At 46.6% G+C, this 13841-nt stretch overlaps 2 protein-coding genes across 13 annotated transcripts in view; one reads left to right on the top strand and one right to left on the bottom strand.

The window, feature by feature from the left end:
• Positions 1-13841, top strand: part of SEC24A (SEC24 homolog A, COPII coat complex component) — a 916567-nt gene that overhangs the window by 457741 nt on the left and 444985 nt on the right. The window lies entirely within an intron of this gene.
• Positions 1-13841, bottom strand: part of LOC130267215 (voltage-gated potassium channel subunit beta-3-like) — a 66650-nt gene that overhangs the window by 17838 nt on the left and 34971 nt on the right. Inside the window, exons 2-3 of one of the 4 annotated variants that reach the window (XR_008843100.1) lie at positions 6559-6636; positions 6395-6456 (exon numbers count right to left, since the gene is read on the bottom strand). The exons of the other annotated variants lie outside the window; for them this stretch is intronic. The gene's annotated coding sequence lies outside the window, so the exon portion shown is untranslated. The remainder of the gene's footprint in view (positions 1-6394; positions 6457-6558; positions 6637-13841) is intronic. 4 annotated transcript variants of the gene reach the window in all.

Genomic DNA, 13841 nt, shown 5'->3' with positions numbered 1-13841 from the left:
TTTTTTTTTTATATTAACAGCCCAATGTTCGAAAAATCTGTCAAATGCCAGTGGGGTGTCAATGCTGACTGCACCCCTTGTTAAATTCCCTGAGGGGTGTAGTTTCCAAATTGGGGGGGGGGGGGGGGTTCCACTGTTCTTGCACCATGGGAGCTTTATATATGCAGCATTGCCCCCAACATCTATTCCAGCAAAATGCATTCTCTAAAAGACTTGTGAATCGCCTTCACTTCTAAGCACGCAGAGCACTTTACGTCCACATATGGGGTATTTCTGTGCTCGGAAGAAACTGGGTTACAAATTTTGTGGGGCCTATTTTCATTTAAGGACCACTTAAGGACCTAGGGCGTATGGATACGCCTTGACGTCCTGGTACTTAAGGACCCAGGGCGTATCCATACGCCCGTTGGAATTTCGTTCCCTGCCGCGCGGGACCGGACCGGGATGCCTGCTGATATCGTTCAGCAGGCATCCCGCACAAATGCCCAGGGGGGGTTATTAGACCCCCCCCATGTCGGCGATCGCAGCAGATCGTTGGTGAATTCACACAAACGATCTGCCGCAATTCGGGTTATACGGGTCACGTGTGACCCGCTGACCCGAAGATACAAGGTGATCGGGGGTGTACAATACACCCCCTATCACCCACTGTATCTATGGGGAGGTGGCGATTTCGTCACCCCCCCAGGAGCGCTGCTATTGGCTGGATGATCCTCCAGCCAATAGCAGCCGGCGGTGGAGGTGTTAACTGCATCTTCTTGCAGCTCTGCCCGTCAGCTGAGTTCAGTCAGCGGGCAAAGCTGCTCGAAGGTGCCAGGGACCCCCCCCCCCCACCCCCCGTGAGGATTGGAGCCCCCTCAGGACCGACGATCCCCCATAGAGCAGGGACAGTAAAAAACCCCAGGGAAAGGTAGGAAAAAATAGTGTAAAACAGTAAAATAAAAGTAAAAAAAAAAAATTCCCCCCTGACCCCCTAAGGGATTTTTTAGCTTGACCCGGGCCCTATTAGGGGTTCAGGGCGCTGCATTTGGCCCCCCATTTTTTTTGGGCCGCAGCTTTTTATTTTTGTTCATACAACGGTGTGTGATTTCTAATCACACACCGTAATATATAGTATACACCAAGCACACACACTACATACATCCCCGCCACCCCCCACACACACACCCTCCGCCACGGCCCCCCGCCACTGTAGAAAAAGGCAATGGCTCGCCGGGCATTTTGTGTAGCGGAGGCATACACTTTTCTTGCCTCCGACTCCGAATCTGTCAGTGAGGACGATGAAGATCCAACATTCCTGTGTTCTTCCTCCTCATCATCTAGTACTGATGATGAGCCCCCTGCACGGCGGTGGAGACGCCGCCAGGCGAGGCCACGCACCCCCCATGAAAGTGCCCCAGTGGCTGGCACTAGTGCGAGTGGTGATGCCGCTCGTACTAGGAGTCCGACCCCCCCAGGCGATTTTACCGGAGCCCCCTTCCGGTGAACCTGTCTGGAGACCCCCAGAGGGTTATCAGCCACGGATTCGGGAGTTTGTTGGCGACTCCGGAATCCGGATTGACACGGCTGGGTTCACTGAATTTGACTTTTTCAGTTATTTTTTCAGTGACAGCCTGGTCAATCACATGGTTGAGCAGACGAATCTGTACGCCAGGCAGTTCATCGCCCACCACCCTGATTCTTTTTTGGCCAGGTCCAATGAATGGTACGCCGTCAGTGCAGCCGAAATGAGGACATTTTGGGGCCTCGTGCTGCACATGGGCCTGATCAAAAAGCCAAGTGTCAGGCAGTACTGGAGCGGGGACGTCCTATACCGGATATATATACTGTGTATGTGTATATATATATATATCTATCTATCTATATTTGTGCTCGGTGCTATAGAATAGCGAGCCTACCTAACTAAAACTAACTCAGCTATGACTAGGCAGTCTGAATTGTGCCATATACTGCCGCGTAAGGGTACACCTTGGAAAATAAGAGGGCATACCTTAAAAAGGAGTAGAAGAAGAGAGGGGAGGTCAGGGTGGGACAACGAGGGAGCCGTGGCGTACTGACCGAGGGGAGCCGCGGCTTTTAAGAGTGAGTACCTCCCCTCCCACAAACACAGGTTAAATGAATAAATCAATTAACCTTCACATTTGTGCTCGGTGCTATAGAATAGCGAGCCTACCTTACTAAAACTAACTCAGCTATGACTAGGCAGTCTGAATTGTGCCATATACTGCCGCGTAAGGGTACACCTTGGAAAATAAGAGGGCAGAACTCAGAAATCAACACACAAAGCTTTATTAGAAATTACAACACAAGCGATTCAAAAGCATATTGCATCTCCACCTTCGGTTTTGGAACATAACGCATATACACGCTGGACTTCGAGCGACCTAACTTCCTGATAACATGAGCAGGAACACCATGACGAGAGGCTGATGCTACTGCCCCTATCCGAAGCGAATGACCGGTTATAACTGAAGCATCGTGGCCTAAGGATTTAACTAAAACACGTAAATAACATACAAAAACTGAGGAGGTAAGAGCAGCATTATTAAACAACAACAAAGGGCTCCCTGGACTGTCATGAACACGGAGAGCAAGTAATGCGTTGAAGACCAACACCGGACACCACTTGTGAGAGGTTTTAAAATATTTAATGCGCACCTCCTGACCGGGAAGTGATGTGTTTGTGTCGTGCAGTACGTGAGTGAAATGATCCGTGGCCTGCTGCAATTGCCGAAACTTGAGAAACGGTGTGGTACTAGTTTTACACGTGAACTCGACCGGTCTCAGAAAGCCATAATAACCTAAAAAGAGGGCTGCTTTTAGTGTCAAACTATTACCTAAACCAAACGGGGAGTGATCCAGGGCATCTGCCAGCTCCCTAAACAGAGACCCTGAAATGGGCTGCCTACCTGGAGGCTTTGGTACTCTGCTCTTAGCAACCCCTTTAAGGGCAGCCTTGACTGCATGCGATGAAAACAGTGACGCCCTATCCGGGAACTTCAAGGTAACAAAGTGTTGTATGCCTGCCAAATAAATTTTAATGGTGTTATATGCCAGCCGTAAGGAGGAGTGGCAAAACCCTATAAAGGCTAAAAGAAAAGACACTGAAAGGAAGTCGTCATGCGGGTGAGACTGACAGAATTTAGTAAACAGATTAGAGGCCGTACGGTAAACTTTCAGAGTGTTACAGGAAAGTGAACTATTAATCAAATCCTGACCAACAGACAAATAGGCATTTAGTTCAAAATCAAATCGTGGAACGCTGGAACCATGCATCCTGATGCATCGGCCTCTGGCATCACCTTGGAAGAAGAGTGGAAAATTGAACCTAGATAGTGCATCAGCAGCCGTATTCCTAACACCATCTATATGAGCACTAGAGAAGTGAAAATTATGCGACAATGACAACCATACCAGTTTACGCATCAAAGACATAACCTGTGGGGATGTGGGTCTACCTTTAAGTAGAATATTCACTGTAGCTTCATTATCAGAAACGAACAGAACTGACTTCCTAAACCATAGGTGTCCCCACACACTGGCAGCTGCAACTATAGGGTACAACTCGAACAATGCTGAGGACCTGCTAAAATCTGGAGACTGGGATACTTCGGTTGGCCAAGCACTAGCCAACCAATGGTTCTCCCAAATAGCTGCAAAACCCACTGAGGAAGCATCAGAGAAAACTAAAGGAGAGGCATTGTCGATACCAGGGGTGAAAAAGGATACCCCATTCCAGTCGGCCAAGAACGTATGCCACATAGCGAAATCAGCAACCGCGTGTTTGTCAAATATGACTACATCGTTTTGGCCAGGTACAGAGTTCATAGCGTCTAACAACCTGGACACAAAACTCCTACCCTGTGGAATTACACGCATGGCAAAGTTCAACATACCGAGAATGGATTGGAGCTGCACCTTAGTCACCCGGGGTGAATTGGCAAGAACACGCATGGTCTGTCTAATACGTGAGAGCTTGTCAAGTGGTAATCTGGCTTCCATGGCCTGTGTGTCCAGAACAATACCTAAAAAGGTCAGTGACTTGCAAGGGCCCTCAACTTTTTTTTATCTGACACCGGAACAGCCAGTTGCTGGAACACTGCTAACGAGGTTCTCAAGTCTCTGGGGCACACGTTACCAGGTTCGATAAACAAAAAGTCGTCCAAGTAGTGGATGACATGGGAACAGTCGAACCTGTTTTCCAAGAGCCAGTGTAGGGATTGTGCAAATTTATCAAACAACCAAGGACTGCTTCTGGAGCCAAAAGTTAACTTAACAGCAAAATAATACTTGTTGCGCCACCTAATACCGTGCCACTTCCATAACTGAGGCATAATGGGCAGGAGCTTAAAGGCATCGGATATATCGATCTTGGACAGCCACGTGTTACCGCCCATACTCTGGATGACCGCTATAGCCTCATCTATGGAAGCATATTTCAAGGAAAATTCTCCTGCGGGGATAAGAGAATTTAAACTAGGTGTGTGTGCAGAGTAAGGGGCGGATCATAAATTAAACGTAGTTTATTGCTGAATTTCCCAGCCACCAACCCCAACGGACTTTCTCTCCAAACGTCAAAGGGGGGCTCATCAAAAGGACCAATTACAAAACCCTTGTCTATTTCTGCTTGTATCAGGGTATCTAGAACCATAGGGTCCCTTAGAGCAGAACGTAAATTGTCACATTCATACGTAGCAGAGGGTAAAGTAACGAAACCTGTATGGAAACCTGACCGGAAACCATTAATCAAAAACTGAACAACACTCTTATCTGGGTGATCAGCGAGAAAATATTCTAAACACAAGACATCTATCACAGCTAGTCATGCTTTCGACTTCTGTGGACAACTGGACTTAGAATGGGCCCTGAAACAGACTGCGCAGACATGTAAAAGTCTACACTGGTTATAATTGCAAGACCCGAAATTGTAATTATTGCAAATTTGCGATTTTCCGAGATACTTAATGGGTCTACCTAGTTTGTCAATCAAGCCGGCCTGTTTCTGATTCCTAGGCAGAAATGTGGGCGAGGACGAGCAGGGAGTCACCTCGGCTGGGGAATTAACGGTATTACACCACTCGGTGGTATGGGTGATGGATTGACACCGAGAGCAAACTGGGGCTTTAAGACCTGCAAAATGATTGCAGAAAATCTCGGTGTCAACCAACGCCCAGTTGACTGTGTAGTTATACTGTACTAGAGCAGCCGCCACCTTAGCTGAAAACGATTTATGATAATCATAAAACGTGGACCCACCATATTTATGAGCTAACTCTGTGACTTTGTACAGATACATGTCAAGCTCTTCGCATCTTTCTGGCCTGACTGAGCATAAGACATCACGATAAATGGCGAATGCCATACTGAATTCAGCTAGTGCGAGCTTGCGACTTAACCTTACGTCCTTAGCTTTCAGAATCACTGACACCTCACCTCAAGCAATAGTCTTGTTCTCGGAAACATCATGAGATGCAATAAGCAAGGAAGCGAGGTTAACGTCCTTACCATCGAGAATGTCCTTCTTCAAATTAGCCGTGATGAAATTAGCTGGTGCGATATTAGGCACGAGCATGTTAAGTCCAACCGGTAACACTGAAGCCTGCGGAGTAGCAGGAACCTGAGGGGGAACGGTCGTCTGCGGAACGGCAGAAGCCGCACCAACTACTGGGGCTGAAGCGGGAACTTCCGAATTCTTACACTCCAAAGTATCAACTCTTGAACACAGCGAGTTAATTAAAGTATGCAACTGCAGGATGGACGTATTAAGTGTCTGCATGGACACTTCTCCGCTGCTGGTGCCTGCTTGATCACCAAGTCCTGACTGCTCCGAGACCAATAAGCGATAAAGTTCTGCTTTGCGGGCAGTGGCCGGGAACGGGATGCCTTTGCGGACAAGTTCAGCCGTCAGCTTGGGGATAGTCCAGTTGCGAAGTGACGGGACGCTACCCAGATCCGATGTTCTAGCAACGTTGTCCAGAACAGAGGCTGCATCTTCAATGTCTGAAGCGTGAGACATTACAGAAAATTAGACATAAAACAATCAAACCCGGACACAGGAAAGCAGCAGCAAACCATAGTGAAACTCACTAATCAGCGCAAGACCAACCCGGAACCAAAGCCACGGGTGCCACACAACAGTAGTGAAGGAACTAAGTCTAAAATGTAATTAGACTAGAAAGTGAAGGGTGCCGTGTAGTGACCAAAAAGATGCTAACTGCGTGACACGTGAAAGTTACTCGTGACAAACGAAGCCCTGGCCCAAGGACGTGATGGGTAACAAACTAAAACATAAATACCTGTGCTTCCTGAAGTTCCAAACAGACTGTGCCTAAAAGAAAAACAATAAGAACCGCGATCCTAGTTAAGACAACACCTGGAGGAACAGTCTACCAACCTTGATTACTGAGCGACGTAGGTCAACCTCGACACGAACAGAGCGCTGGACCAACGTAGAAGCTAAAGCGAGATGAGACCACCAGAGTGAATACTGTGAGCCCAAGGAGAGCCGTATAAAGAGAACATCTATTACAACTTACCAACAGCGTAGACTGCACATACCTGTACCGAGGATGGTTATGCTAACACGACGTTGATGACGGCAGACATCAAAGCCACTAGAGCGTGCGTGGACAACTGCTGGATAAAACACACAGGCATATAAATGAGAACACTGGCTAACACGGACCCACACGAAGACCCAAAGACGAGTTGAGTCAGTGGAAAGCATATGCACCGAGCCCCAAAGACGAGTTGGGGAAGAACAGACCAAGCTGCACGTTAACTAATACCTTTTATTTATTATCCTTTATTTTATTTTTTATTTTTTTTATACCTTCCAAGCGACCGGGCCAAGGACAAGGGAGTAACTTACTCACGCAAAGACGAGCTTCGAGCCTAGACAGTTACACAACAAATGCTGAAAAAGATGCCACTCTAATGCAGGAGGTAGACTTCTTGCAAATATACTGAAACAGAAAAACATGCGTAAACACACAGCTTAACCTAGACAAAAAATCGTAAGGAACAACTGTACGTAGGCAATCACGAGTACCAAAGATACTCGCGACTGAGCCACTTAACATGACGATGAGTAGGAACACAGTGAGATAAAACGAAAATAGACTAGTAAGGAATGCAGCGGGAACAACAAGACAAGTACTAGGTTTACAGAGGGCGCCTAATTAGACAGCAAATAAGGGCTAGAGAGAGGAGAAAGCTAAATGTAACAAACAGAAACAAATGACAAGGTAAACATACCACATAACTGGGTAAGAGCCGGCGTGGACCGTCACCCAACAGAGCGCATCGGGAAACCACGACAGAGATTTTTGGCCAGCAGACATAAAATATACACCTAACCAGCTAACAGCGTATACCACTGCAGCACAGATACAACCCACGTGCAGAGCACATTGGTGACAAGGCTACTAGCCAACTAAACAAAACAACGAGTATGGTACTACTATGACTAGCAACAAATGCCATAAGGAGACCAGGCCATAAAAATGGAAGTAAAACAGCAGAGAAATAAATAGCATAGAATATTCAGCTGGAAAAAGGCAGAGTTAATTGCAAAGGAGAACACAAACATGTGGTAGCGACAAGCATTCAGACTAGCAGTAACGTGTACTGTTATCATGACATGACTGAGAAAACCTACTGTGGCTAGATGCAACAAGCATCTCGTACGCAGAGTCTGAGCAGCGTAAAACAACACAAGCAGCCGGCTGAGACTGTAAAACACAAACAATGCTGGCGTGAATCAGGCAGCGTTACGGGACGGGAGGTAACCGCGGAGCCCCGTAGAAGACCTGAGCTCCGAAGACACCTCCCGCTGCCCCCCCCCAAACAAATCATATTAAACCCCCCCCCCGACGTGCAGAGCCGAGCAGCCGGAAGCGTGCAACGTTTGACAGTAGCCCGCCATGGCCACTAAAAAAATAAACAGTACCGGCATGCGACAGGCAGGGTACCCAGCACCTGTCAAACACATAGCAAAGACATGCTGCCCGGTGCGCAGAGCTAAGCAGCCGGTAGCGAGTGACCACAACAGCACGGGGGGTCACCGCGGAGCCCAGAGAACACCTGAGCAACGGGGGTGACCCTCCGCCGACACCCTCTAACCCAGCGCCTTTGACTAACCTGCGAACGAAACTCAGCACGACCCGGCACAGCGCAAGAACCACCACGAGGCTGGATGAACACAGGGGAACTTCCTCTGGCGTCTGAAGTCACGGACCCAAACAACGCGAGAGCCGTGGCGTACTGACAGAGGGGAGCCGCGGCTTTTAAGAGTGAGTACCGCCCCTCCCACAAACACAGGTTAAATGAATAAATCAATTAACCTTTGCACATATATACTATACCTATACCAGTATGGCCATGGCACAGAAGCGGTTCGAGGCCATTCGGAAATGCCTGCATTATGCAGATAATGCGGCATGTCCACCCCGAAGTGATCCCACCTATGAGCGGCTCACTTTGGGGCCAAATTTTTGGAGGCCTATGTACCGCTTAGGGAGCTCTCTGTAGATGAGTCTCTCATCAGTTTTAAGGGGAGACTCATCTTCCGCCAGTATATTCCCTCGAAGCGGGCGCGATATGGCGTGAAGCTATATAAACTTTGTGAGAGTACCTCCGGGTACACTCAAGTTTAGGGTGTATGAGGGACGAGAAATTCTCGTATTGAACCCCCAGATTGTTCCCCCACTCTGGGTGTTAGCGGGAAAATCGTTTGAGACCTTATGTACCCATTGCTGGATAAGGGTTACCACGTGGACAACTTTTATACCAGCATCCCTCTCTTCACATCCCTTGCCGCCAGATCGACGTCCGCTTGTGGGACCGTGCGGAAAAATCAGAGAGGCCTCCCTCTAAATTTTGTTCAGACACCTATGCCCAAGGGTGAGTCCCGTGCCCTTACCCATGAAAACCTGTTGCTGGTCAAGTATAAGGATAAGAGGGATGTCCTTATGCTGACCACTATTCATGGTAACGGCAGCTCACCTGTCCCTGTGCAAGGTACCACAACAATGGTCCTCAAGCCCGATTGTATTCTGGACTACAATCGGTATATGGGGGGAGTTGATCTTTCTGATCAAATTCTGAAGCCATATAACGCCATGCGGAAAACACATGTATGGTACAAGAAAGTTGCGGTCTACTTGGTACAGGTTGCCATGTACAACTCTTTTGTACTGTACCAGAACACTGGCAACACAGGGACATACCTTCAGTTCCAAGAAGAAGTCCTAAAGGTCCTGATCTTTGCTGACCGGGAAAGAGCAGGCCGGACTTCCCAAGGAACTGAAGTTATAGGTGCCAGGATCGTCCCAGGCCAACACTCTCCAGGTGAGGTCCCCCACACTGGAAAGAAGGGACAATCCCAGAAAAAAATGCAGAGTGTGTAACAGGAGGGGGATTCGGAAGGACACCACCTATCAATGTGACACTTGCCCTGATCATAGTTACATAGTTAGTACGGTCGAAAAAAGACATACGTCCATCAAGTTCAACCAGGGAATTGAAGGGTAGGGGTGTGGCGCGATATTGGGGAAGGGATGGGATTTTATATTTCTTCATAAGCATTAATGTTATTTTGTTCCAGGAATGTATCTAATCCTGTTTTAAAGCTGTTAATTTTTCCTGCTGTGACCAGTTCCTGAGGTAGACTGTTCCATAAGTTCACAGTTCTCATGGTAAAGAAGGCGTGTCGCCCCTTGAGACTAAACTTTTTCTTCTCAAGATGGAGAGAGTGCCCCCTCGTCCTTTGGGGGGGTTTAATCTGGAACAGTTTTTCTCCATATATTTTGTATGGGCCATTAATATACTTATATACGTTTATCATATCCCCCCTTAAACGTCTCTTCTCAAGACTAAACAATTGTAACTCCTTTAATCGCGCATCTCTGCACCCTTTCCAGCTCCACAGTGTCCCTTTTATGGACCGGTGACCAAAACTGAACAGCATATTCCAGGTGAGGCCGTACCAATGCTTTATAAAGGGGGAGTATTATGTCCCTGTCCCTTGAGTCCATGCCGCTTTTGATACATGACAATATCCTGCTGGCTTTGGAAGCAGCAGCCTGACATTGCATGCTATTCTGTAGTCTGTGATCTACAAGTACACCCAGATCCTTCTCTACCAGTGACCCTGCCAGTTTAATCCCCCCTAAGACATACGATGCATGCAGGTCATTAGTATCCAGATGCATAACTTTACATTTATCCACATTGAACCTCATTTGCCAAGTGGATGCCCAGACACTTAGTCTATCCAACTCATCTTGTAACCTATACACCTCCTCTATAGACTGTACCGTGCTACAAAGCTTGGTGTCATCTGCTAAGATAGAAACAGAGCTGTTAATGCCATCCTCTGTATCATTGATAAATAAATTAAACAGCGGTCCCAGTACAGAACCTTGGCGTACACCACTTATAACCGGGGACCAATCAGAGTACGAATCATTGACCACCACTCTCTGGGTACGATCCATAAGCCAGTGTTCAATCCCGTTACAAACTAAAATTTCCAAGCCCAAAGACCTTAACTTACCTGTCAGATGTCTATGAGGGACAGTATAAAATGCTTTAGCAAAATCCAGAAACACTATATCCACAGCCATTCCTCTGTCAAGGCTTCTACTCACCTCTTCATAAAAGCAAATTAGATTGGTTTGACAACTTCTATCCTTAGTAAACCCATGCTGGTTATCACTTATAATACTATTATCCCCTATGTATTCCTGTATGTAATCCCTGATAAGTCCTTCAAACAATTTACCCACAATGCACATTAAACTTACCGGTCTATAGTTTCCTGGGGAAGACCTAGAGCCCTTTTTGAAGATTGGCACCACATTCGCCTTGCGCCAGTCCCTTGGCACAATACCAGACACCAGTGAATCTCTAAATATCATGAACAGGGGTACAGATATTACTGAACTTACCTCTCTATGAACTCTTGGGTGCAATCCATCTGGACCTGGAGATTTGCTTACATTTATATTACTTAACTTACCTTGTACCATCTCTGCCTTAAACCAGTTCAGTACATTACATGATGTGTTACCAGCACTGACCTGTCCAATGTCAGCTCCTCCTTCTTCCCTAGTATATACAGAACTAAAGAACCCATTCAGTAGCTCTGCTTTCTCTTTATCGCCTGTGACAACCTCCCCATTATCATTATTAAGGGGTCCTACATGCTCTGCCCTTGGTTTTTTTGCATTCATATATCTAAAAAAATATTTAGGATTAGTTTTGCTTTCTTTGGCCACCTGTCTCTCATTTTGATTTTTTGCTGTTTTTATTACATTTTTACAGATTTTATTAAGCTCTTTGTACTGTTTAAATGTTATAACTGACCCATCAGATTTGTAGTTTTTTGAAGGCAATTTTTTTGTTGTTTATTGCTCTTTTAACATCATTTGTCAGCCATGTAGGATTTAGTTTTAATCGTTTATATTTGTTCCCCTTTGGTATATATTTAGCTGTATAGTTATTTAGAGTTGATTTAAAGATGTCCCATTTACCTTCTGTATCAGTATTTGAGAACACCTCCCCCCAGTCTATGTCCTGTAGTGCAGCCCTCAGCCCAGGGAAGTTTGCCTTTTTAAAGTTATATGTTTTTGCCTTCCCCGCCTGTCTTTGTTTTCTACATTTTAAGTCAAAAGTAACTATATTGTGGTCGCTATTACCAAGGTTTTCCCGCACAGTTACATTACCAACCAGCTCTGCGTTGTTGGAAATGATCAGATCCAACAAGGCATCACTTCTTGTTGGGTCCTCCACAAGCTGGCCCATAAAATTATCCTGCAATAAGTTTAGGAATTGTCGCCCCTTTGTAGTTTTAGCCAACCCCGGACCCCAATTTATATCTGGATAGTTAAAATCTCCCATTATTACCACTGTACCTGCCCGGGCGGCCCTCTCTATTTGTTTATGCAGCCGACCTTCTATCTCTTCAGTGATATTAGGGGGTCTGTAGATTACACCAAGTATTATTTTTTCATTATTTCCCTCCTTTTGTAATTCTGCCCACAGTGATTCCACATCCTCAGAATCATCACACACTATGGCATCGTTCACACTGACTTTCATACCACTTCTAACATACAGACAGACTCCACCACCTTTTCTGTTCATTCTATCTTTGCGAAACAATGTAAACCCCTGCAGATTGACAGCTCAGTCATGCGAGGAGTCCAGCCATGTCTCAGTGACCCCAACTATATAAATATGTTCCTCCAGTATCAAGGTCTCAAGCTCCCCAATTTTATTTGCTAGGCTTCTGGCATTTGTGAACATACACTTTACATTTCCATCCTTTATGTTATTGGGGTTAATGGGATTCAAGTGTGTAAGTTTTATTTTCCTATGAAGCCTATTCCTATTAACTATTCTAACCCCTCCCTCCGCTCCACCCCCAGGTACATTTATAATTCCCACCTCTCTATCTACACTATCTTCCCCCTCTTTGCTGTAGGTTCCCTCCCCCCAAGTCCCTAGTTTAAACACTCCTCCACCCTTCTAGCCATCTTCTCCCCAAGCACAGCTGCACCCTCCCCATTGAGGTGCAGCCCGTCCCTACGGTAGAGCCGGTAACTGACATCGAAGTCAGCCCAGTTCTCCATGAACCCAAACCCTTCCTTCCTACACCAGCTTCTGAGCCACTTGTTTACCTCCCTGATCTCCCTCTGCCTCTCTGGTGCGGCTCGTGGTACTGGTAGTATTTCAGAAAATACTACCTTGGAGGTCCTTGCCTTAAGCTTGTGGCCTAAGTCCCTGAAATAATTTTTAAGGATACTCCACCTACCTCTTACTTTGTCATTGGTGCCAATATGTACCATGACTGCTGGGTCCTCTCCAGCCCCGCCCAGCAACCTGTCAATGCCGAACTCGTGCGCCAGGCAGACAACACACTGTTCGGCGATCCCGGTCTTTGTGACAGATCGCCCTGTCTGTCCCCCTAATAATTGAGTCCCCCACCACTAGTACCTGTCTGGCCTGCCCTGTACTCCTCCCTCCCTCCTTACTGGAGCAGATACCCCCCTGGCGGTCAGAGGCAGTATCCTGCTGCAGTTCTGCTAGCTCTGTAATGGCATCCCCCTCATCTGCCAAGCAGGCAAACTTGTTGGGGTGTGCCAGTTCAGGACTAGCCTCCCTGACACTTTTTCCCCTACCCTGCTTTCTAACTGTAACCCAGCTAACTGCCGGACTGTCCTGCAACTCCGTCCCACTGTCCTCCCCCCACCTCTACTCCCGAGAGTGCCTGCTCAGTGAGCAGGAGACTCCTCTCCATGTTGTTAATGCTTCTCATTGTTGCCAGACGCCCCTCTTGATGCAGGAACTGGACTTCCAAACGGACAACTAGCACACATCTCGCACAACAATATGCACCCTCAAACTGTTGTTCAAGGATTGCATACATTGAACAGGATGTACATTGGACTGCATTTTCCAACATGGAGGCCATCTAGTTATGGGGATTTCACAAATGTATAGGCAAAAACAGACAGTCAAAATTACACTTCAAATTTTTTGTAGACCTTGTGGGTTCAGAAATTAACACTCACAGCGATCTCAACCTCCTGCTTTCAAACTCCTGTTTTTGAAACTCCTCTTTTACGCCCCCCTCTTACACAGCGGGCCTCTGCCTTAAAAACTGCTTCAGGGAGTAACACACTTCCATGCAGAACTAAATTTTCCCTTTTCATTTAAATTTTCCATAATTTGACCCCAATGTACCAAGTCCAGAGTACATTCCAAGTTTTAACCCCATAAAACCACTAAATTGCCCAAAAAACTCTCCTAAAAAAAAATTTAAAAAAACTGAT

This window comes from Hyla sarda, chromosome 4, assembly GCF_029499605.1.
Source record: "Hyla sarda isolate aHylSar1 chromosome 4, aHylSar1.hap1, whole genome shotgun sequence".
NCBI lineage: Eukaryota > Metazoa > Chordata > Amphibia > Anura > Hylidae > Hyla > Hyla sarda.
Note: the sequence above shows the minus strand (reverse complement) of the source record. Positions and strands in the feature narration are given on the sequence as shown.